The 25,002-nt window shown below is 37.4% G+C and overlaps 1 protein-coding gene across 6 annotated transcripts in view; it reads left to right on the top strand.

Annotated features, from left to right (window-relative positions):
• Positions 1-25,002, top strand: part of MRPS30 (mitochondrial ribosomal protein S30) — a 735,966-nt gene that overhangs the window by 544,418 nt on the left and 166,546 nt on the right. Inside the window, exon 1 of one of the 6 annotated variants that reach the window (XM_080804123.1) lies at positions 15,304-15,376. The exons of the other annotated variants lie outside the window; for them this stretch is intronic. The gene's annotated coding sequence lies outside the window, so the exon portion shown is untranslated. Of the gene's footprint in view, positions 1-15,303; positions 15,377-25,002 lie in introns of those variants that run through there. 6 annotated transcript variants of the gene reach the window in all.

The raw sequence follows: 25,002 nt of genomic DNA, 5'->3' as shown, positions 1-25,002 counted from the left end.
AAGATTATTCAGCAAAAACCTACATGTCCCTGTTCCAAGTCCGGCGATCTTCAATATCCTCTTACGCTATGGTTGATAGACCAATAATGTAAAAGTCAGATATAAGATACAACTCTCAAGATTTAGAAAACTATTTAAAATCATTAAGTGGGAGAAGATGGGGAGAGTATCGTCCCTTTATCCAGCGAAAGGAAAAGAACATAAAAATGACATGATGGGAAGGCCTTTTATATTTCCTTCCTTCCTCACAGATGTCGGCCATGATTTAATCCTGAGAGCCGGCAACGATGTTATGTAAGTCAGATAACCTCACTAACGTGGGGACAGATAAAAATGACTGACTCAGATTGGGTGAGTCAAATCTGTAAATCCAGGTGACTTTCACACTAAAGAACTCAAAGAATTGTCACAGTCATTGCAGAGTCACCAAGGATTATCTTCAAGAACTCACAGAGGGCTTTAAATAGCCCCCAACCAGAATACATCCTATTCTTTGGGAAGAGGATTATGGACCACCCAGGACGTGGCTGATTTACCAGAGCAGGGAGAGAGATTAACTCAAATGCTGGTTTTTTAATGTGTAGGAGATAATAGTGTTGTAGTCAATTGGATTTGTGGGAATGGAATCATAAAATTTGGGGCTGGATGTGGTCTTAGGAATCACGTAACATATTGCCTTCATTTATAGAGGAGTCAACTGAGTTTTAGAGAAGTGGAATCAGAAATCCTTAAGAGTTCATTTCTAATTCAAAGACAGTGTGACAAGTCTGGAAAGCTGCGGTGATAAATAAATGCAATACCAGTAGACTTTTCTGCCTCATCTAAATGATTTTTTTTTTTTCTTTTGGACAGGAGCCTTCTCATACATTAGGAAAGGAGACCATAGGTAGAAATTCTGGCACCACACAAAAATGAGAAAGAACATCTCAGTTACAGTCTGGAAAATAATCAACATCTTGACATACCTAGGGGTTATGCTACAATAGTTATACTTCAGAGAGAGAAAAATAAGTCTTCAGTTCAGAACATTACTGCTACTTTTTCACTTCCCCTTTGTAACTCAGGTTTATTAAAATTTTAACTTTGAGTGGTCTGAGTAAGCAAGAGAAGTCTTACATCAGAGAACTTACCTGAGGTGAACATGGACTATAAAAATGTGGCCTCAGGACATCTTTTCAGATTCAGAGCAGTCCTTATAGAATTAGAGGAATTTCAAGTAATCAAGAGAATGGCACTGGATTCCTTTCCTTTGACTTCAAGTTGGTTTATTTGAACTCCTAATAAGCCTTGGATTCCATTCCCTGAAGTTTTTCTGAGGGTACTTTTTGACAATCATTGGTATGGCTGTGCCTGAGGTGGGAAAACAGCAAACTGTCCACGGTAAATTCTGTCATCCCGGACACCTGCTGCCGCTTGGAAGACATGTTCTAGAAAGATTAACCCAAGTCTTCTATGGGCAGCAGGTTATTTGTTTTTTGTTTTTGTCTCTCCAAATTTTGTTCCCTGTTCAAAAGTCTATTGTCCTGTATTTTACTTACTTGGAATCTTTTTGGGTGACAAGTCCTTTTATATAATAAAAGAATTCTGGCTGTAGTTTAATTCATACTTACACTCAACTGTATTTAATGTGTTATGTCCCTCTCTTTCTGCTGGAACTCACATTCTGTTACAGGCTGGTGAAGGAGAGTGCTGTAAACTACGGTGGGAGGAGAAGAAAGCAAGCCACCCAAGAGCTTATGGAGGGTAAACACAGGAATAGTGTTAAGTCATGAGAGAGAATGCTTTTTTTTTTTCTACTTCATGTATTCCTATCAACTCTGCTAGAATCCAAGACAGATAGGCTTGCAGGAAACAGATATTTGAGACTAACCTCTCATCTGATTCTTCTTTCTGCTTCAGTGTTTCCAGGGACATAAAGGTACAAGAACAGTCATTCTATTTTCAGGCAATACTAAAACGTAAAAATCCATAGAAAAAATTGTATTGTGTCAAAACCAAATTCATACACACACACACACACACACACACACATATATATGCTTTTTTTTTTTTAACCTATTGCCCCTAATTCTGTCTTCCACATCAGGGTACAACACTTCTCACACCTCTTGCATATAACATTTCTTCAAATAGATTTAAGTACAACTTTTCACGTTCCGTTACACATGCCTGATAGAGGTGTCATAAATATTTAATCCTTTTTATCCTGGAAACTTTTCTTGTATTCTGAAAAGCCTACTTGCCAACATTGTGATAAGAGTGAATACTATACAGCCTTGCAGAGGGTTTAAGTTTCTTGTTAATGTCACGTGTATGTAAGCAGCTAACGTCAGCAGCCTTCTGGTTAGAGACTCTGGCTCTTCTAAGTCAATATGCAGAAGTCTTCACTTATATACACCTGCTTGGATAGACTGTGGGGAGACCACAGACAAGTGATTAAATCTGAGATGTTTCAGGCAAAGCATGCTATTTCTTCTTACTGTAAAAAATAAGGAACATTTCTGAGTCATTGCAGTCTTGGAATGTAATACCAAACAAATGAGAACCAGACCACAAACAGTGGGGCCAAGTACATCATTACTGAGTGAGTAATGTGAACAACTTACATAAACTGTGGCTGAAACTGAGTTTTTAGCAGACAACCATAACCTTTTGATTGCATCAAGAACAGTTAAAAGCTCTTTAATCTGCATGTTGTCCTTCAGGAAACAAAAATTCATCAATCCAATTCATAATGTCTAAGACCTGCAATTCTTCGTTAGGATTTAACCCTAGTTTCTCTTCTTTTCTCCTAGCCAGCAGTGGAGGCGACTAAAGAGAATTAGCTGGGGCCCAAATCTGTTGTTTCTTTTCTACTGACCATAACAGGAGACGCGTGTTGCCGGTTAGCACACTCTTTTAGCTTCCTTTAAAGCCCTGTAGAGTGGCTTGCTCCAAAACTTTAACTAATGGAATAGTTTATGTATTTCTTTGCATACCTGTGCTATACACAGAGTTTCTTATCCTTTAGGAAATAGATTTTCACTAGTATCAGAATCATTTCTTCTTAATCATAATGAGCCACATCTGCCCACAATCTTCATTTCCTTGAGGTCTATTTTCTTTAAACAAATAAATGAAAAGCAACATAACTTTTTAGCAGTGACTCTATTTAAAATAGAAGCAAAGAACATCAGTAACTCCTTCTGGGAAGATTACAAATGTTTCCTTCTGGTTTTATGCACTGAATAAAATATTAATTTGCAAAGCACCACTTCTTAAACACACATGTAAAACAGCTTCTCCTGTAGCAGGCATAATAATAAATCTCTTGTCTGAGTCAGCTTTAACATTATGGAGTCTTTCTTTTTCTCTGTTCACATTTGAATGAGAGTCTTACTTGTTCATGTGAACCTGGGAAGAAAATAAAAACAAAAAAGGAAGGCGAGAGGAGGTTGAGTTTTGCCGAAGGATGTTTGGTGTTCTCTAAACTTGAGTCTTCATCAGATCCTTCCCTCTCTCTGTCCTATTCCATTTTCCGTACTGTGATTGCAGAATCTCAACCTCTACCCCAGACCAACTACATCAGATTCTTGAGTGTAATACAATCTCTCATGATCCACATGTATACTGAAATTGGTTAATAGCTGTTTTCCACTCACTGAATATCTAAAATTATGACTAACATCAACTTGTCTCACCTGGAAACTCCTATTGCCTTACTCCACCTGCTGCTTCCTCTTCCTTTGCCCAGACCTTCTCAATATTAATTTTCTCCTATTCTCAACCCTTGGAAAGAACTATGTCATTTCAATTGCCTTGCGTAGAATCCTTTCAATATCCTGGCTTTTCAGGCCTTTGGCCTTCTCTTTTCCAATCATCTTATTCTTCTCCCTTCTTACAATTTGGTCCCATGATCTTAATACTCTGAAACTCTGCCATTCCTGAAAACTGCTAACTCATTGCAATACCAGTTTTGAGCATCCTACATGTTCTTATCCTCCACTCCCTTTTGATTTCACTCTCTTTGGTATTATTCAAACATTAATGAATTTTTTATCCCACTAGGATCTCCAATCCCTCTGATTCTTCCACTCTTCCATGACTGTCCTCACACCTTGGTGTCCCTCTTACCAGTCCTACTTTCCATGGCTCATCAATAATCACTCCTTTGAATTGGTCTTCTATAATCCTGTACTTGGTGGTGTTTTCTCATTCTCACCTTCCAGAAGTTCATTACTGGCTAAATTAAGTCCTTCACCTACTTCTTTTAAGCTTTAGCATATTCAACTTGGCTGAAGAAAAACATAAAATCATGCTAATGGTCTTACCTTAAGTTAAAGACCATTAATCACAAGTACAACCTTAGGGCTATGTGAAAATTTTGTATTTTTCTTTACCTTTAGACAACTACTCATTTCTCTCTCAGATTTCTCAAATCTCCAGCACATCCTCTTTTCCAGTGACCATCTATTTCCGTATCCTCAGTCTCTGTTGATGACCTCACTCCCTATTTCCTAGATTAAAATATAAAAAACAATGAGAAGGTTTCTCTCCCCCATACACATATATCCATATACTTACATCTGGATGCCTTTTTCCTATTGAGAAATATGAGCTGTCTTTACTCCTTTAAGTCTAACATCTTTAGTTGGGCACTAGATGCCATTTTTATATCCTACTTAAAGATTTAAATCTAGAAATTCTCTTTCTGGGGCACCTGGGTGGCTCAGTGCGTTAAAGCCTCTGCCTTCAGCTCAGGTCATGGTCCCGGGGTCCTGGGATCAAGCCCCGCGTCGGGCTCTCTGCTCAGCGGGGGGCCTGCTTCCCTTCCTCTCTCTCTGCCTGCCTCTCTGCCTACTTGTGATCTCTGTCTGTCAAATAAATAAATAAATGAGAATTTAAAAAAAAAGTTGTTTAGAAATTCTCTCTCTGTTACGTGATCAATTTTTCTCTTTGTATTGGATTCAACATACAATATAGTGTGGTGTCGCCCATCTCTCTCTTAATGCTCAAACCTTGAAAGCTCTTATTCCATTTTTATCCTCCCTATTATAGGAAAACTCCTTGAAGAAGTTACCTGTATTTGCCTCTAATTTCTTCTCTCCTCTTTATTAAGTCCCCTCCCACAGGGCCTCTGCCTCTAGCTCTTCACTAAAACTTATTTGTGTGTGTCAAAGTCATCAGTTATCTCATTATTTCTAAATACGATAGTCAATACTATTGATAATAGTCAATTATTTTGCTTGATCTATCAGCAGCATTTGACACAAATTGACAATTTGGTTTATCTTTCTTGAAACAATTTCTTTAGTTGGCTTTCTGGATATCACCCCCTCCTGGATTTCTTATTTAATTGGCTCTTCTTTCTTAATTCTGTTTCCCTCACTTCTAAATTTTGGCATGTCCCATGGCTCAGTCCTTGGTCTTTTCTTTATCTGTACTCTCATTCTTAGTGATATCATTCATTCCTAATTTTCTATCTGCAGCTTTGGACTCTTCCCTGATCTTTAAACTTGCATAGGCATCTGACTACTCGTCTCCAGTTGGATGCTGAATAGGCATCATGTACCTAACTTGTCCAAAACTGGACTCAGTCTTCCTCCCAAAATCTGCTTCCACCTACAGTCTTGCACATCTCATTAGCTGGCTATCGCATCTGTTCTGTTGCTTAAGCCAAAGACTAAGTCATTCTTGGCTCATCTACCAGCAGATCTTGTCAGCAATGCCATCAATATGTATCCCAAATCAGACCACTTTTCTGCTGTTACCTCCTACATCCAAGCCTCCACCATTCCTCACTTGTATTACTGCATTAGTCTCCTAACTATTTTGCCTACTTCTGCCCTTGTCAACCCACTCTTTAGTCTCCTAATACAGCAGTCACAGTGATCCTTCAAAATAACATTAGATCCTAGGTTCCCTCTCTTCACCCCCAATGTATCTGACACAACCAGAGAAAAGCTAGACTCATTATAATGGTCCCAAATGATCTCTATCTTGCTGTTCTTCACCTCATTCTACTCCTGTTTTTCAGTCTAATCTAGCCACAGATGTCCTGCTTCAGGGCCTTTGTACTTTCTATTTTTTCTGCCTCAAATATTTTTCTCTCAAGTTCCCCCAACTTTCTGGAAGCTTCTATTTCTCTATTCTGTCTAATTTCTCTTTATTGTATTGATCACACTAGTATCTATTTTATATGTATCTTTGTCTATATCCATATCAATAACTATTCTTATTTAAGATCTGTCTCCATTCTCAGAATTCAACCTCCACATGGTAATGGTTTGAGAAAATTTTGTTGACTGCTCTATTCTCAGTCCCTTGTTTAGTGCCAAACATGTATTTGTGTTCTCTCTATATATATATAATTTAGCTGATAGAATGAATATATAAATTAGTTCTTAGTCTAGTTCTGAAGTGCTAAAATTGATTATGGCCCAGACTTTCTGAGTTATTCCAGAATTTCCCCCTAATCGTAGACATATATTTTTAAAACTTTGTAAGTTATCTAATTCAATACCTCTCAATGATGAAATATTTAAAGGTCTGTTTTCTTTGACTGGACCTTGAACAAAATTGTTGAATGGCTGCTCACTGGTGGCTGTCCTCCTCTGTGTGCTCTCAGCAGTGATGAGCTACAGGGAGCTCAGAGTTGCTTTGGTGGAAAAAAGTCTCTGTTATTAATATATGGATTTTTATAAGAACCTAGTAAAGTGCTGTGCACTCTGGGGTACTTAATAAATAGTTGCGTAATGACTGACTACAGTAATTCAATGCACCTGAAATTAATTATTCTTATCTTGATCATTTTTTCTCCAGTTTGACAACAAGACAAGCCTGTTGCAATTTGTTTGTGGTTGTTATATACGTGCATAATGTTCCCTGGAGATCCCAAATATATGTTAATTGATGATAAGGCAGATAGTACTCTTACTGGCATCTGTTATGGATTTTCAAAGAAATCTCTCTGGTATATTATCATAGAATTTATTAAATCTAGAAAAATTTCCAAAACATATGTTTATAGTTTTATATTTTGAACTGTTCCAAGAATGAATTCTCCTTACTGGTGTTCCAACCTCCTGCCCGTCTCCCTTCCAATCCATCCTTACATCTTGTTGAGTTACATTCTCGAGTCTTGGCTTCAATCAAGCCATTTTCCTGCTGGAACAGTGTTGATGGTCCCCTATTAAATGCCAAATAAAGTCCAAATTCATCAACGTATATGTAAAGTGATGAGCCCAGTAGCCACTCTATTGCTTATATCCAATATTGCCCAAACTGTTTTATAAAACACTTGAGTCACATGGGATGTTAATAGCTATTCTGTGAAAAAATGATTAGAAGCCAAATAAATTCGGGAGCTGCTGGGTTAATGAAGCCAGCTTCTTGACTTCAGGAATTTTCATAACCTTTAAAATTCTCAATGTGAATCACTGAAAGGGAGATTTTTTTGACTGTAGAAATATTTTTTCCAAGAGAACCTGCTATATTCTGTAGAATTCTAGACTCTTTTTTTTCTTTTTTAAGATTTTATTTATTTGACAGAGAGAGACACAGCGAGAGAGGGAACACAAGCAGGAGGAGTGGGAGAGGGAAAAGCAGGCTTTCCGCTGAGCAGGGAGCCTGATGCAGGGCTCCATCCCAGGACCCTGGGATCATGACCTGAGCCAAAGGCGGATGCTTAACAACTGAGCCCCCAAAGGGGCCCCAGAATTCTAGTCTTCCTCTGTAACACAGTTTGGAAGATGCTAACCATAACTTAATTCTGAGCTTATTATCATGCAATACAAGATTCTGTCCATCACATAACCAACTAGCCCCAACTCCTGGTACTCTCCACAGCCTTTTAGAGATACTAAAAGGCTATTCATAGAATAGTACTTTACACTTCTATCTGAAATGACTTACAGTCATTGGGCTAATTTATACTCATCTTCAAGCATTTGGCCAGGGATGAACTGATCATGTAAGCCTTTCCTGAAAGCAGTATGTGTCACAATATCTCTTATCAGAGATCTTACCACATTAGATTGACTCCTCTCTAGGTGTTCATTTTCTCCACTGCCTCCAGCACACTGGGAACAGGGATTGTGTTTTATTCATGTTCACATACTTGTTGCCCAGTATAGTGTCTGAAAAATAGCAGGCACTTACTAATAATTTGTTGAACTAAACTAAAGATAGCAGATGACTTACATATTTGGAAAAGTGGACCATGGAAACTACTTGTAAGTTATACTTTCCATACACAAATACATTCTTCAGTTTTGGTGGTTATATGTATTTGTGAAAATGGAGGGAATTAGGATAAATAAAATTATTGCTAGCAAATGTACTCCTATGTAAGGTAGGCACACTGTATTTCAATAACTTGGTGTATTTCTTTCCTTTTGGGATATGCATTATAGGTATTAATAAAAGACATTAAATGTTATTGAAAAATGTTTTTCAGTGCTTTAGAAACCCTGTCCTTGGACTAAGGTTGCTAGTTTAGTAGGTAGTGATTTCATCAACTCTTTTGCAGCAGTTCCCTAAGATGATTTGGCAGATGGCAGAAGAGAAAAAGACAATGGTGATAGCTAAAGCAGCTACTCTTTCTGTTGTTTCTTGAAGCTTGGCTGAAACTTGAATGCAGAGCGTTGATGTAGGAGACCCCAAGCTGCAACTCTTTCCTTACTTGGTGGAATGAATCCCAGTATTCCCAAACGAAGGGGACCCACTGTGTTCTAAGAATCTTTCTCCTATACCAGGAAGGCATCATGATCTGATATCAGAAAACCAAGAAGTAATTGCTTAACTCTATCACGGTTGTTTTTGACTGTGATAATTCTGAAAATTATTAGTTTTCATACTTTCTAAATAAACCTATGTCTAATGACATGGGAAATTCAAAGACGGGCTAAATAATTTCTGCCCTCAAAGAACTTACAATGTAACTGGGGAAATAGGGTAAAACCTCAAATAACTACAAAGCAATGCAGCATAATATACCTGCATTTTGAGTGATACAAAATGCTTAAGAGTTCAGTGCATGGGAATTGTTTCCATATGGGCTTCTCAGGGAAGTCTTTGTGGAAGGGACTTCATACCAGATTGTGGTTCTAGTTGGTTATAGAAATTTCAAGACTGAGGAGGGAATTCAAGTCAGAAGTAGAGAATAGATACAGGCATAAGATGGTAAATGATGGAACATATCTAGGAAATATTCTGTAATCTAGTTCTGTTGAAGTATATATTTTGAATGGGGGCATAGTGGAAAATCAGATTAGAAGATGTATTAGATTAACGTTGATTACATGTTACACTTAAACATTAGACTAAGTTCATGTTTTTTTTTTTATTTTTAAGAAACTATGAAACCGTTAAGATAGTAAAGGGAAATTTTTTTATTATCTTAGCAGGTACCAGAGTTTCCTTTAAGGCAAGAATTGTCTGTGATTGGAAAAATGCATGACTTCTGAAAAAGGATGACAGAATAAACATATGCTAAAAATTCTACCTTCCATAGTGAATATACAAATATATAGGAATGCTAAATGGTGTGGGGGGAAATGGGGTGGCAGGTGGGCTGTGTTAAGATGTAAATTAATGCAAAATTTTCCACATTCTTTTTTCTTTAATAGCGTCACAAACTTTTGTAAAGAAATAAAGTATCTTAATCTTCAGGTTTAGAATATCAAAGTAATAATAATTACTATTTTTTTAAATAGATTGGTAGAGGAAAATATAGTTAATTCAATAGATGCTAGGAAAAGAGTGAAACAAATGCTTATTGGTACCTTTTAAAGTAACAATAAAAATCCATTAAATGTTGATATAACTTTTTTGAAAAGTGACTGTATTTCCAATACAAACAATAGATTAATGTGAAAAGTGGCATTAACTAACATTTTTGAAATCTTTAATTTCTTGGTTTATATTGGATGACTGGATTCTCATAGTTGTGTCTACATTTGATATGTTGTCATGTTATTGTCATGCAGTCTCTTAAAACCCCACCATTACTGGTGAGACATTGAGAATAAAAGAGACAAGGAACATCTTAATACTAAGATGTTCAGTTTTGACCCCATAGAGTTTCTTGAGTCTTAGAGACCGCCAGGAATCCCAGGACCACACTTTGGAGTGCTAATTTTAAGGCTGAAGGGCAATATAAATGGCAGAATCATATTTAATGTGAAGAACATTAAAAAGAACAAAGGGGAAGAATTTTGGTGTGTAAGTGAAGTAATCCACCAAGAAGATGTAATCATTACAGACGTTCATGGACCTAACATCAGAAACTGGAAATAAATATACCAAGAAATATTTAACAAAATTATAGAGAATTAATTAACACTTCATAATCATTCTAGGAGATTACGATCCCACAGAATCAGCAGGTAGGAAACAAATATTGACATCAGTGACTTAGTGATATACTTGATAACTCTGACCTATAGATACACATAGATATTTACAGGGCCCCGAAAGAGCACATATTGTGTAAAAACATACCTGAAAAATATTTTATGTGTATACATTTGAAAACCTAGGTAACACTGGCAATTTTCTAGAAAAATGTACTTTACTGTACTGGTTAACATGTTTTAAAAAATACAAAACTTGATGGTATATTAGGCCCTAAAGGGAATCCCAAGAAATTCAAAATATTAGACTTTTACAGATGACTTTTTCTGGACATGATGCTTTAAAATTAAATACCAACAACTATAAGGTAGTGATGAAACTCCCTATATAAATTTGAAACTTAACAGACTTCTCAGGAATGCATGGTTTAAAACTCCTTAGGACAATAATGTGATCTTTATATCACTTTAGAGTAAAATTATTACCTTAAATTTATTTCTTAGAAAACAAGAGATGCTGATGATAAATAAGTCAAACCATCAACTCAAGAAGTCAGTGGGATTGAAAATAAATACAATTAAATAGGATAAAATAAAGGAGTAAATATATTAGGGGCTAATGAACAAACTAACAAATACAAAAGCAAATGTTAACAAAACCAAAAGCCCTTTGTTTTTCTTTAACAATGAGAGACAAAACTCTGGCAAGATTGCAAAATAAATTAATAAATAAAAGAATGGAGACATAATATTAGAAATAAAATGGTTGCATAGGCAAAGTAGTGCAGAAATTTAGAAAAAGAGAATGTTGTGAACAACTTTATATGTGTGAAAAACTAGATGAAATCAACAATTTTTTGGAAACAGGTAAATTACCAAAATTGATAAACATATTAAAAAAAAAAACTGAATGGACAAAACAACGTGTAAGAATTAGTAGCCAAAAACCTTTCCATTTTTTGGCCTGCCAAGACCAAATGGTGTTACAAGTAAGTTTTGGTAAAATTTCAGGAATGGGATTTCTGTTATATCTAATGTATTTTCTAGATAAGGAAAGAAAGGAGAGCTACAAAGTCAATTTAGCAGGACAGCATGAACTTGATAGTCAAACCAGATAATGCCCACTAGCCAATTTCATTTAACAAAAGTCCTGACTACAATGTTAAATTAAATTCAACCATATGGTAACACACACGCAGACTCATACACACACGCACATAATACTGCATTACCTAATAGACTATATCCTAGGAGTACATGGATGACACAGAATTATTAAAAAAGTCCATCAATATAATTTACTATATTCAAAGATGATCAGAGAAAAACATACAATGATAATAGACCAAGACTTTGAAAAAGTTAATAATTTCTTATTGCAAAAACTGCTAAGAAATAAGAGCTATAAGGGAACTTCTTAGCCTTATAAAAGGTAGTAACTAATAAGCTATACTAAAAGACACACTTTCTGGTGAAGCTCTAGAAGCATTTCTATTAAACTCAGGAAAAAGATAAAATTACACCTTTACTGAAACAGGTCCACTAATATGTGGGGGATGAAGAGGAAAGAAAATGAAAGGAATAAGCAAAACTGATATTATTTTAGATAAACACCTACGTAGAAAATCCAAGATCATCAATGATTGAAACCAGAAATTTTAAGAGAATTTGGAAAAGGGACCTGCTATAAAATCAACATAAAAATAAAAATAATACCAATTCTTTATAAACATCAGTTCTGCTCACTGCTTTTCCTTTCCTTCTTAGATGACATAAAGAATTATATTTCCCCAGTTTTCCTGTAGTTAAACAGATGCATTTGACTAGATCTTTCAGGTGTTATTTTTCACAGAAATAATCTGCCAGAAATAGGACTTATTTTGTTTTCGACTGACAAATCCCACACTGTACTCAATACCCCTACTCTACTTTAATGACAAAGACCATCTCATATCTGGCTCATCACTTTAGGAACATTTCTCTCCTGGGAGGCTTTTCAAACCTAATGCTGAAGGAATTCTGTAGAACTTTTGCGGGCCCCACCAATTAATGTCCAGTCATAGTTAACCCTAGCAATGGATATAGTTTAAGTTCCATCAGGTAAACTTGGTTCTGACCCATTTCAACATTTCCACCTAAATAGAGTTAAAGATTCTAAACACAAGCAACAAATTGATGGTTAATCTGGGAGTTTTCCTTAAGAAGCTTTCCAGTAGAAGCACTTAGAAATTTGAATGCACAAATACATCGTGAGGTCAAGCATGCAGCATATGCCCTTAAATGACAAACACATGTTTACCTTTAATGTATATAAGTGGCCATGGCATAGTGTAAACCACAGAAAAAAAGTGCATTTTAAAATCTCAGCATTATTAAAGATCAGCATATTCATAATACCTGGTGTTGGTTTGCATTTCTCTCCTAATTCTATTCCTAGTTGTAATTTGCTTTCTTTCTGTATTCTGTAGCTTTTCAAGATGTTTGGTTGTGCAAGTTAGTTGAGATTCCTTAGGGGAGCCAAGGCAGAGTCAAGGTTTATTTTCTTAATCACTGTGGAAAAGATGACTACTGGTTTTAAAAGATGCCCCCTGTGGCTGTATTTGAACCACTCGTGATGTGGCCATTAGTTAGCATGGGGGCAGAACGCTACAAATGTCCCCCCAGTTATTCAATCCATATCTAGGCAAGAGACTTTGCTGATGGAATTAAGATTACCAATTAGCTTACTTTAACACAGATTATCCTGGACTATCTGTGTGAACCAATGTCTCATAGGAGCTTTTAAAAGCAGAAGAGGACGGCAGTCAGTGAGATGTGCACAAGGGGAGTTCAGAGAGACTCCAGGCATGAGAAGAACTGAGTGCACTGTCACTGGTCCGAGGCCGAGAGGCCCAGGTACAAGAGCTGAAGAGAAGCCTCTAGGAGCTGAAGGTGGCCCCAGCCAACAATGAGCAAAGAAATGGCATCTCAGTTCTATAACCAGAAGGACCTGGATACTGACAATGACCTGAATGGGCTTAGCAGCAGATTTTGAGACAATGAGCCGACATAACTGATAATGTCCTCGTGGGATCCAGAGCAGGGAGACCCGTGGAGCCAGCCCGGATTCTGACTATGGAACCATGAGAATTAATGGGAAGTTGTTTTAAGCCCTTACCTTTGTGGTAATTTGTTATAGCAACAGTAGGAAACTAACACAACAAGCATCCCATCACTTTGAGGCAGAGTGTGAGAAAAGGTATATGGTAGTCGATGTTGCTACAGGAGAAATTATAATAAACCTTCCTTTTACTGAACAAAACCTCAAGTGAGAATGCACTTAATACATATCATTTAACTAAGTACATAAGTATAGCTCAACGTTGTATATCAGTTTGATATATGAAAACCCAGAAAAAAAAATTAGAGAAGAGGTTTTTGTTTTTGTTTTTGTTTTCCCTGTTTAACCTTTTCAATTTTGGGGCACCCGGGTGGCTCAGTCGCTTAAGTGTCTGGCTTTGGCTCAGGTCATGATCCCAGGGTTCTGGGGTCAAGCCCCTCATTAGGCTCCTTGCTCAGTGGAGAGTCTACTTCTCCCTTTACCTCCCCCACCCCTGGCTTGCACTCTCTCTCTTGCTCACTCTCTCAGATAAATAAATAAAATCTTAAAAAATAAATAAAAATATAATACTTGCTTTCCCTAAGAATCATCTTGGATTCCCTGTACCACTGAATATCCTTAATGCATTGAATATGATTCTTTTTAAAAGTTTATATTATTCATAACCTTTTGAAACATTATTTATTGGATATGATTTGACAGTTTGTAAGTGTCTAGTTGTAATATTTCATTATTTTTCAAAGTACTTGCCTCTTGAAAATCAGTTACAAAAAAGGAAGAAGAAAGCAAATACACTAATTTTTGTGATTGCTGAACGTTGTGGCATTATATCTAGAATTAATGGTTAAAATAAAATTTAAATATCCATTTTTATTTTTATCTAAAAGAGAAAGTACTTGCTTTACCTATGTTTTAAAGAAGTATGAACCACTTATAAATTGATTGCACAGATGAAAGACTCTACATGAATCTTTTATGTTAAAAATGCAAATGAAAGGAAGTATTTGCTCATACAGCTTAGTGACTATTTCAGTTAGGTACTTAAGTCAACTTGACTGAAGCAAATGCTTGTGTCACTAGTAATTATATGGGCAGACTCTTTCAGTGGTGCTGGACTACCCCAGGGAGTAATTGGCAGAATTGTTTGCTGGCCTGTGGGGTAACCTGTACTTTTTGACTTTACTCCATTTCCTGTACCTCTAAAGAAAATATGACCTGACGTGCTTAGAAACTCTGTCTACTGATTATGACCTTGTATAATGTGAGTTTGCTGGGCCTGCTTTGAAGAGGTGGCCTGACTCTGAGCAGATCCCCTTGACTTTAAAAAGAAAGCTAATTAGGTCCTAAGAAAAGTCTCATTCTTTTGAGACTGAAAGCAATCTATTTAGTTTGTTCGCATTCAGCGGTCTGACCTAATAGTGGTTTTGGATTTTTTTGTTTTTTTATTTTCCCCTAAAGAATGTCTCATTGAAAACTAATAAAGATTTTGCATTATTAGAGAAACAAATTTAAATTCTATTTTCCTAGTACATACTCAAATTTTAGGGTAACCTACTCTATCTAGGACAGCTAGCTTGACATCAATTACTCTCTTAGTAAATGCTTTAGGTTTTTTCATTTGAACTAAAATGTGAATGAACTCGTGATTCAGTTAAGATGTATAGCTTTGTTTTTGCTTTGCATACCAAAACATTACTTAGGAAACTTAGGTAAAATTCTCTGCCTAAAGGCATGGAGGTAGGGGAGCTTTTCAGATATTATGTTATAAAGCAGATCAACAACAAATAGTCTTCTAATGTTAACAATGTCTTCTATTTCCTTCTGTTTTCCTTCAAAGGAACTTAACAGATATCAGAGGAAGTATCTTATTAAATTCTCTATGAGAATTGCAAAAGAGGAAGACCATTTATCTCATTTTAAAGCTAGAGAAACTTAGATGCTGGTAAGTTTCTGTTATATAAAATATATATTAGATACTTTTTTGGTCTACTCTTAGAGAAACTGTTGGTCTGATTGTAAATTTTAGCCTGTTTCTGCATGAGATGACCTAATGAAATCTGATCAAAGCTTCCCATTTGACCAGTCAGCCTGCCCTTCCTCTACAGCTCTCTGTTTACTTCCAATTAAAACTGGTGTCAAGCTCTCCCTGGCTGATGACACAGATATTTCTACACTTAATCTTGCCTGAAATGGATGAGGATGAAGTTTCTATTCTGTCCTTCTTGGCCTGTTTCCTTGATGAGCAATGGGCCCTGGTTCTAATTATCACGGAGGTCCACCATCTTTATCCACAGTGGAGGTCCAGCGCCTGGACAGACAAACATAGGAAGGCCCATTTCTCCTTCATTTGATTTGTTTTCAACTTTTCATAAATGTTTTATCACTATCACTTTTTCTGGTTTTATTGAGAAACCATTGACATATCACTGTATAAATTTAAAGTGTACAGCATGATGATTTGATTTATATGTAGTGTGAAATGATTAACACAATATGTTGAGCTAATATCTGTCTTCTCGTATAGATACAATGAAAAAAAAAAGGGAAACAAACAAGGAAAACATTTCTCCTTGTTTTTTTTTAAAGATTTTATTGATTGATTGATTGATTGATTTGAGAGAGAGAAAGTGCGAGCTAGAGAGCACAAGCAGGGGGAACAGCAGGCTCCCTGCTGAGGGAGAAGGGAGAAGCAGGCTCCCTGCTGAGCAGAGAGCCCCACCACTGGCTCCATCCCAGGACCTGAGCTAAAAGCAGCCACTTAACCGATTGAGCCATGCAGGCACCCCAACATTTCTCCTTGTAATGAGAATTCTTAAGATTCACTCTTGTAGGTCAAGGTGGCAAGTAGCTTAGACTGGAAATCTGCAGTAGAACATTAAGGCACTATGTAGGTTACCAAAGAAGGTAGAGTGTACTGTACAGTCCATTACAAAAGGACCACACTGTTAGCTGGTCAAGCTTATACATGGAATCCTGAAGAACGGTTAGTCCTTTCTTCTCTCAGTGTTCAAGTTCCTTCTCTTTATGGTCCACCTGTTATGAGTCCCAGGCTTCACAGAGGTTAATTGGAGACCTCTCTATACTATATTCCTTGCTGCTGAACTGCATCAAGACATCGGGCTTAGTCTTACTCTCTTCAGGAGCCACACATTGCCACTCTTGTTTGACAAGAAACATTGCTTCTTTTGGATCTTCTCTCCTTCATCCTGCCCATAGCTGCTATAGTTCAGACTTCTATCATTCTGCCTCCATTTTCTGCTCTGTATGGCAACTGTTGGATCAAGGGAGTGGGAGATGGGAGGAGGCGAGCTAGACGGGAAAAGTCAGATTCTAAGGAAGCGGAAAGGAAGAAGAAGACTTTGAGATGGTTTAATCCCAGGAAGGAGTACCTACAATAATCCAGACTTCAGCACTCAGAAAAAAAACACCAGGCTCAATCTTTTGATAAAAAAGCATGTCTGTGGAGCATCTTTCCTGGCTTTAACTTAGATAACAGAAGGATGTGTTACCTATGAATGCAAACATTTGAAATAGACCATACATTTGTAGGCATGTTCTTTACTCTGAATCATTAAGGGCCAAGCGATATACTTGACTAAAATTGTAAAATAAAAGGAAGAGCTGAGACCTCTGAAGAGACCTCTGTGTTTTGCCACAGCAGAGTGTTTCCAGAACACTTCTGGATGCTGGAGGTCCAAGATCAACACGTCCACAGGTTTGGTTCTCCTGAGGCCTTTTTGGCTTATAGCTGGCCTCTTTCTTGCTCTGTCCTCACGTGGCCTTTTCTCTGTTGCCTGCATCCTGGTGTCTCTTCTTCTTATAAGGATACCAGTCATACTGGATTAGGGCCTGTTTCCTAAAGAACCCACATCTAAATACAGTCATGCTGAGAGTTAGGGCTTCAACATATGAATCTGAGGGGGATGACACAACTCAGTTCATACAGCCCCTTACTTTCTCATTATACGCTGCTAGATTACTGTTTCTGTGAAGCTCAGAATAATTCATGCCTGTACCTTATTTCCTGAGTCTTGCCATCTAATACTTGTAAAAGAAATCTCTGATTCCTACTGATGACAACAGCAATCAGGACTGGAGACAAATTTAACCTAGAAGGGAATTCTGTGGTCTTGAATCAGAGCCGGCTTGGGCAACCCTGTGACAATGGAATATTTCCATTTATGAAGTTTGCAGGCTTCTAAAATGACCAGTTAGTACCCAAATTCATATATGGCACATTTGAAGAGTCAGAATGTCAAAGGAATCTCTACTGGGATGTCTCTCATTCTGTGGGAAAATGTGGTAGAGAAGCTCATATGTGATTTGGGAAAAAGTGACTATTGACAAGAATCTATTGTCATAGAAAATGCTATTGTAGTGTTACTGTGTCTTACCACCAGGAATATTTCAGAGATTTAAAAAAAAAAAATCTATCTGGATGTAATCAGAATAGGTTAATATGGAAATCAGTAGAAAGCCACATTTTATCACTTAGAAGTTGTTGGACGCTGAGATTTGTGCCAGGCCACAATATAGAAAAGTGAGCCAGCTGGATGAAATCCTAACTCCTTGTTGTGCTTTCTTTACTAGTATTGCTTCACATAGGTAAAAATCTAAAAGCCGATTTGGTAAAAAGTACTCAGTGATATTTTCCATTTGTAAATGGTAAAAGAAACATGATTATGCACAAAGAGGTAAAGATCCAGAGCAATGTTGAAGGTTTATTTTGTGATAGGGTATTTAAATTGAGGTTGATATTGAGTTGAAGGAACGGCAGAAGTAGAATTCAGAGCAATTACCCTTTTTAAACTATACTCTAAGAATAGGGAAATATGTCTAATAGGAAATAGAAAGTGTTTTCTAGGGACTGCTGTGAGAGTTACCGATCAAAATGTTTATTGCTTAGTATTTCTATGGCTTCGTTGTAATTCTAGGAGACATGTAATTTATTTATCCAGTATATCACTAAATTGTATTAATCTATTATTAAATCTTGTTAACTTGTTATAATTTTATTAACAATATTAATAATCTTTTGTGAACTCCGCTAGCTTTATTGCCCTAATTTTGGAAGGAAAAAGGAGAGGGGAAAGTATTTACTAGTTCTGCATTGTCTCTGCCTTTTTTGGAAATCCCTTATGTCTTCCCTGCTACTCTGACCTAGATTTTAAAAACAAGAAAAAGAAAAGCCATGTTCAATTCTTGATCCCAGAGTTGACAGTCGAAACATTTATATCCCAGGAAAGTGAGGGCAACATTCCATCAGGATGGGGCACTGAACAGCTAGGCTGGATGCCAGCTTCAGGCAAACATTATGGCCAAGCTAAAGCTTACTGGCTGAATACCAGCTTGGCAAATGGCACTTCTCATTTTGTTTCACTATTTTGCACTCTTCCAAACAAATGAAACAGAAATTAATGTCAGATTCTGCCCTTAGATGCCTTTTGTTAGAAGTCAGGGTTGGGGGAAAGCTTTTGTTGATTTCCATAAAAATAGCCTTTGTCTTCATACAAGGGCGGGTAGGATTTGGCATCCAAAGGCCGGACTCCCTGTTTATGCATTATCAGCAGCTGTCTGCTACCAATCTCGATGACCATTTGACATAGCAATATTAGTAAACAAGGCATCCTTCCAACATGTAAAATGCTTCTTGCTTCACATATTTCAGATATAAATTAGAAAATGTAGAAAAAGTATTAATGAATAGCAAAGCAGTTTCTATTTGAAGCAGAGAATATTATAAAATTCTCTGCCAGCTTTTAATAATAGAAACACATACACACACACAAGGATCTGTCTTCTTCTTCCTTAAGTTCTTTGTATCACATGCATTCTCATGTTTGGTTAAGGAAGACACTAATGCTTTCCAAATACTCAGCAAACAGATGAAAGAAAATCTTTCAGATTTTCTTTAATCTTTAAGACATTATTAGTTTGTAATTACAAAATATATTGCTATTAAATATATCCATGTTTATGTCCATATCCACATCTACAAGTACAAATCTATCTACACTTACATCTATATCTGTATCTATGTCTAACTATACATTTAGAAGTAAGGTTTATTGATTCAGTGTGTGGTGGCTCTATTGATAGGACATGAAGATAGTTCTGTGAAATTTTATCCCTACTTTGCCTTAAACCCCATGATGAGACTGGATACAGGCCCAGTTTCACAGCCCAGGAGTATAACCCTTGGCCCTCAACAGAGTCAACTATTTTTCCTTCATTTTCTAACCATGTGAAAGAAGCACTTGGAGATTAATAAAATGGTGATAGGGATCGATTTTATTTGCACAGTGTGTCTTGGAAAGTGAGTCAGATCATGTATGTCACTTCCCTGGTCAGCTCCTCTAATGGGCTTGTCATCTCACTTGCAGTAAAAGGTGTATCCTGTGTGACTTAAGGCCCTACGTGATGGTGCCCCTCACGCCGTTGTGCGTCACTTCAACTACTACTCTTCCCCCTTGACCACTTGCTTGTGGAACCAGACTGGCCTTCCTTACAGTTCCTGGAACAGGGCGTGCAAGCTCCCACCTTAGACCTTTGCCTCCGCTCTGCTCTGTATGGCTCGTCCCTCTTCTCCTTCAGGTGTTTACTTTAATGCCAACTTCTCAGATGCTACTTTATCAGAATTTGTCATTCGTCTTATTTCTGTTTCCTGCTTTTTCTCCTTGACTTTATCACTTATGTCCAGTGTATTTAACTTATTTAACTTGTTTTCTGTTTCCCCCGCTATAATGTAAAAGACTTCATGTGGGCTTCATGAGAACAATAGTGCAATGCTTTGTTCACTGCTGTGTTCTTTGTGCCTAGAACAGTGCCTGCCACATGTAAGTGATCAACAGGCAGTCAAGAAATCCTTCCTCTGCTCCTTGACCCTGTATTTCCCATAGAGTATCCCTGCTGTGCTACTATGGTAATAAAATATCCCTGGTGGGTTTTTTTTTTTTAAAGATTTTATTTATTTAAGAGCTTGAGAGCGACCATGAGTGGGGAGGAGAGGCAGAGGGAGAAGGACAAACAGATTGCCCACCAAGCAGGGAGCCCAACATGGGGCTCAATCCTAGGACCCTAAGATCATGACCTGATCTGAAAGCAGATGCTTAACTGACTGAGCCACCTAGGCGCTCCTATCCATGATGTTTTTATTTCAGTTTTGATAATTTGTTCACCATTGGTTTTTTTTGTATCAATTTCTTTAAAAATACTGTATCAAAATATTGCTTATATTATTGAGTTTTTTTGTGCCCCGTAAATTTTATGCCTGAAGAAAGAGACTCATTTGTCTCATTCCTTTCTCCATAGTCCTGGCCATTGATAAAAAGAAAAGGATTCCTTGATCTGTGCTGGGTTAGATAATTAGTATTCAAAATATTAATCTTCATTCTGACTTCTTCTCAACCTTGCTTTCATTTGGAACCCTCCAACATGGCACATCTTGTGAAGCTGGGACACCTTGATCCTTCAAACCAATTGTGTCTTTTATTCTGCTCAAATTCTAGGTCTTTTATAGTCTGTTTAAGAAAATAAAAAACTAGTGTTGAACAAAGAACTGAAGGATAAAGCTGAAGAATAGTAGATTCAGGAAGATGTGGAAGTGGCACGTTTATTAAGGAGAGCTGTGAAATGTAATTTGTAATATATCCGCAGTATATCCATACAGGAATATCTGAGGTGAACCTCTACAAACTTGCACTCGGGGACAACCCCATCTCAGTTCTTTACCCATCAGAAAAATGGCTCAAAATCCCCCAACCTCTTGTGATTCAGAAATTATTTTGATATACAAATTATTTTGAGTCCCTTGTACTCAAATGCAAACAAACATACATTTGAAAAATAATTCAAGTTGACAAGAGAGTAGTAGTGAACAGATGAAATATACATTCAAAAGGAGAGTAGATATATGTTAAAAACCAGGAGGAGTCATGGTAAAAAAGGAAATATATACCTCTAAAAGGCTATTCAGATGTATATCTGAAACAACAGAGAATTGTAGCGTGTGTTCTGGAGAAAAAAGGGAGCATTGCAGTGAGGAAGTAAATTATTGGTTGAAGTTTTAATTTTTCGAATACTCTACCTGACTCTGGAGGGGCTGATTATGACTTTTCCCATCATTGTCCTCTCAGTGGATGGAAAAATCATTAGGTTTTCATTGTACTGTAAGAGATGCTGAAGGAGGGAGTCAGGTGATGGGTTGGGAAGGAAGACCTACCATCCTTCTAGGCAGCGGGAAGACTATTAATTCTCCCATCTGGGTTATTCCTGATTTCCCTGGCCCTACCAGTAGTCTTGAGATTATTTACTCTGTATCTTCCTACTTCTCAAAGACTTCATTTTGGTCTTCATTCTGTCATAGGTATTACAAATTAGCCTCTCCGTTTTCTTCTTCTAGTCAATGGCAACGCTTGCCTTCCTCTAGGGAAAGCCTTGGAACTTTGGAAGAATATCTGTAGTGCAGCTAGACATGGGAGACATGGGAGTAACCTATTGCCTACATAGAGTCAATAAAATCAATTTGCAGCAGGTTGTGAAGGACCCTAACTTCTCAATTGTACTTGGACTTGTTTTTCAGTGTTACAAGACGCAGAAGTAACTAGGGCATATAATGAGAAACAGTCCTATTGGAAAATACAGGAACAAATCCCATATTTTTAACTGCTATGTAACCTTTCTTTTTGAATACAATGTCTGGATTAGGATAGGAAGGGTTTGAGACCGTGGGATGGGATACTAGTCTGGGTACACCCAAATTTCATTAAGATTTAGTAGGGAAGAGATTTACAAATCTGTCATTGAACAGTCTAATGGTTAGTTTGGTAAAGAGTAATAAAGAAGCAGTGTAAGAAGAAATAGAAAAATTTTATGTTATGGGTAGTTATAGTTAAATAGAAAACTCTTACATTTATTTAATTATCTTAACACTTATAGTGCTAGTATTAGTTTTGTATTTCTGCTATAAAAAATCACCATACATTAATGCCTTAAAACAGCAGCCTTTTATTATCTCACAGTTCTTTTTTTAAGATTTTATTATTCATTTGACAGAGCAAGCGAGCCCAAGCATGGGGGAGAGGGAGAGGAAGAGGCAGAGGAAGAGGAAGAGGAAGAGGCAGACTCCCCTCTGAGCAGGATGCAAATTTGGGGCTCGATCCCAGAACCCTGAGATCATACCTGAGCCGAAGGCAAATGCTTAACCCACTGAGCCACCCAAGCACCCCCACCCCCCACCCCCACAGTTCTATAGCTTAGGCGGTTTCTCTGCTTCAAATCTCACAAGACAGAAATCAAGGCTGGGTTTCATTCTGGTGGCTCTGCAGCCCTTTCCTTGAGGACTCTCAGCTGGGGCCATTCCCAGCTTCTGGATTCTACCCACATTCTTTGGTTTGTGGCCTCCTTCATCTTCAAAGACAGCAACAGCAGGGAAAGTCCACCTCATTCATTTCTCCTGCCCCATCTGTTGTAATTCTTTGATTTCAGAGGGGAAGGCCCTCTGAGTTGGCTTTCAGAAAGTTAAAAACAGCCTTGTAAAAATTAATTGATTAAACTTGCTTGGAAAAATCTGAGCATTTATATACTAATCATCAAACATGTGTCCTAGAAAATTCTATATAATCACATCCTAATGAGCAGAATAGAAGTCTGGGCATGATTTTAAATGTTCTAGAAAAACCAGGAAAATTTTAGGGCAATGGGAACAAAGTGTAACTCTTCAAATCAGAAGATCTACATTCTAAATATCCTCTGTCTTTGAAGGCCCCCTAGAATTATAGCAGGAACTATAAACTTTCCAACCCCGGTCTCTGTTTCTCAGATCACATTTTATACCATCACCAAACTAATTTTTTAAATTTAATTCAATCCTTCCTCTTTCCTGCTTATAATTCTTCAATAAATATTCTTTGGATACATGGGGCATCTGGGTGGCTCAGTGGGTTAAATATTCTTTGGATACAGAATAAACTCTAAACCTCTAAGTGACATATAGAGATTTCTCAAAATCTGTACAATATCTAGACTCCTATCACAAGGCTCTTGAATGTACAACCTAAACTCTAGCAGCCCCAAGCTTCTAGCCTTTCATAAAATGTGTTATGTTTACTCATAACTCATTCCTTTGCAGATGTCACTTCTTGTTTTTAATAGAAATGAATAAGAACATTCCCCATTCCTTTTTTTTTTTTGTTTGAATATTCAACAAACCTACTGTGCATCCACTTGGTGCCAGGCACTGAGGATACAGATCAAAGACACACTTGTTCCTTAAAGAGGCATAAATATAAGGAACACACAGTAGAAAGTGAGTAAGGTCTGTGGTAGGCAGACCTACCCACCACACCCTAAAGGTGTCCACATGTTTACTTGTTTGGCAACAGAGAGTTTGCAGATGTGATTAAACTAAGCATCTTGATATAGAGAGATTATCTTCAATTATCCGGGTGGGTTCCATCTAGTCATATGGGTCCTTAAAAGTGGAAGAACTTTACTGACTGTGGTCAGAGAAGGAGATGTCCTGATGCAAGGAGGATCAGAGAGATGTTGTGCTTCTGGCCTTAAAGATGGAAGAAAGGGGATAAAACAAAGCCATGAGGCAAGGGAGACCTCTAGGAGCTGGAGAAGGCAAGAAAATACATTCTTTCTTAGAGCTTACAGGAAAGAATGCGCTTGCTGACCGTTTGATTTCAGCCCAGTAAGACCATCATTGCACTTCTGATCTAACAACTGTAAGATGATAACCTTGTGTTGTTTTAAGTCACTAAGTTTGTGACAGTTTGTTAGAGCAGCCACGAGACAACGAACGCAGGCTTTGTAACAGAGTTGATATTTACTGTATTTCATTGATTCCAACATAGACTTTCCCGCCAACGTCGCACAGCTGTGAAATTGGGTACTGTCTTCCAATGGCTGTAATCCAGGGAGCAGTCATGTCACGGTTGAAATTATCATTGCCTGCCCATCAGAATTTGTGGAATAGGCATCAGTGGTTTGCAAGAGAATCCTGAAAATGACATCAGACTGCATTTAAAAGAAACATTTTATTACCAATGCTCTTGACGGAACCGAGGACACTACTAAGTAGAAAAACATGGCTACTGGTAACTCTTGAGTAGAGAAGTGATTCCAAAAATTAAACTTGAAATGTGAAAAAGCTATGGAGAAAAGCTCAGCCAGTTTATTTCACTTATATTTTTAAATATATACACTAGAAATATATTACGAAAGATATAAATAAGTCTAAATGAGCCCTTTCACAAGTATTAAAATTCTAAGTGATTTAAAGCGTTGTGTAGTAGTTTACTTTGCAGTTTCCTGTCTGCCCACCCCCCCCACCCCCCATCCCTCTGTTGACTGATGGGTTTGGGAGGAGGAGCTGGCAGGATGCTTCAGTCTCTTTCTTGTCCTATCTGTCTGGTTGCAGGGAACATAGATTTCTACTTGCTTCTGGCCAAATAGTGAGCTTGTCAGCGAGGCTCTATCCCTGTGTCAGCTCATGCTGCCTGTTATATGAGCACATGTAATTGAGAGGCAAAATATTAAAAAGCCCACTTGGCCCACAGGTCT

This window comes from Martes martes (genome assembly GCF_963455335.1).
Source record: "Martes martes genome assembly, chromosome: 5".
In the NCBI taxonomy this organism is placed as follows: Eukaryota; Metazoa; Chordata; class Mammalia; order Carnivora; family Mustelidae; genus Martes; species Martes martes.
This window is presented reverse-complemented; position numbering and strand designations above follow the sequence as displayed.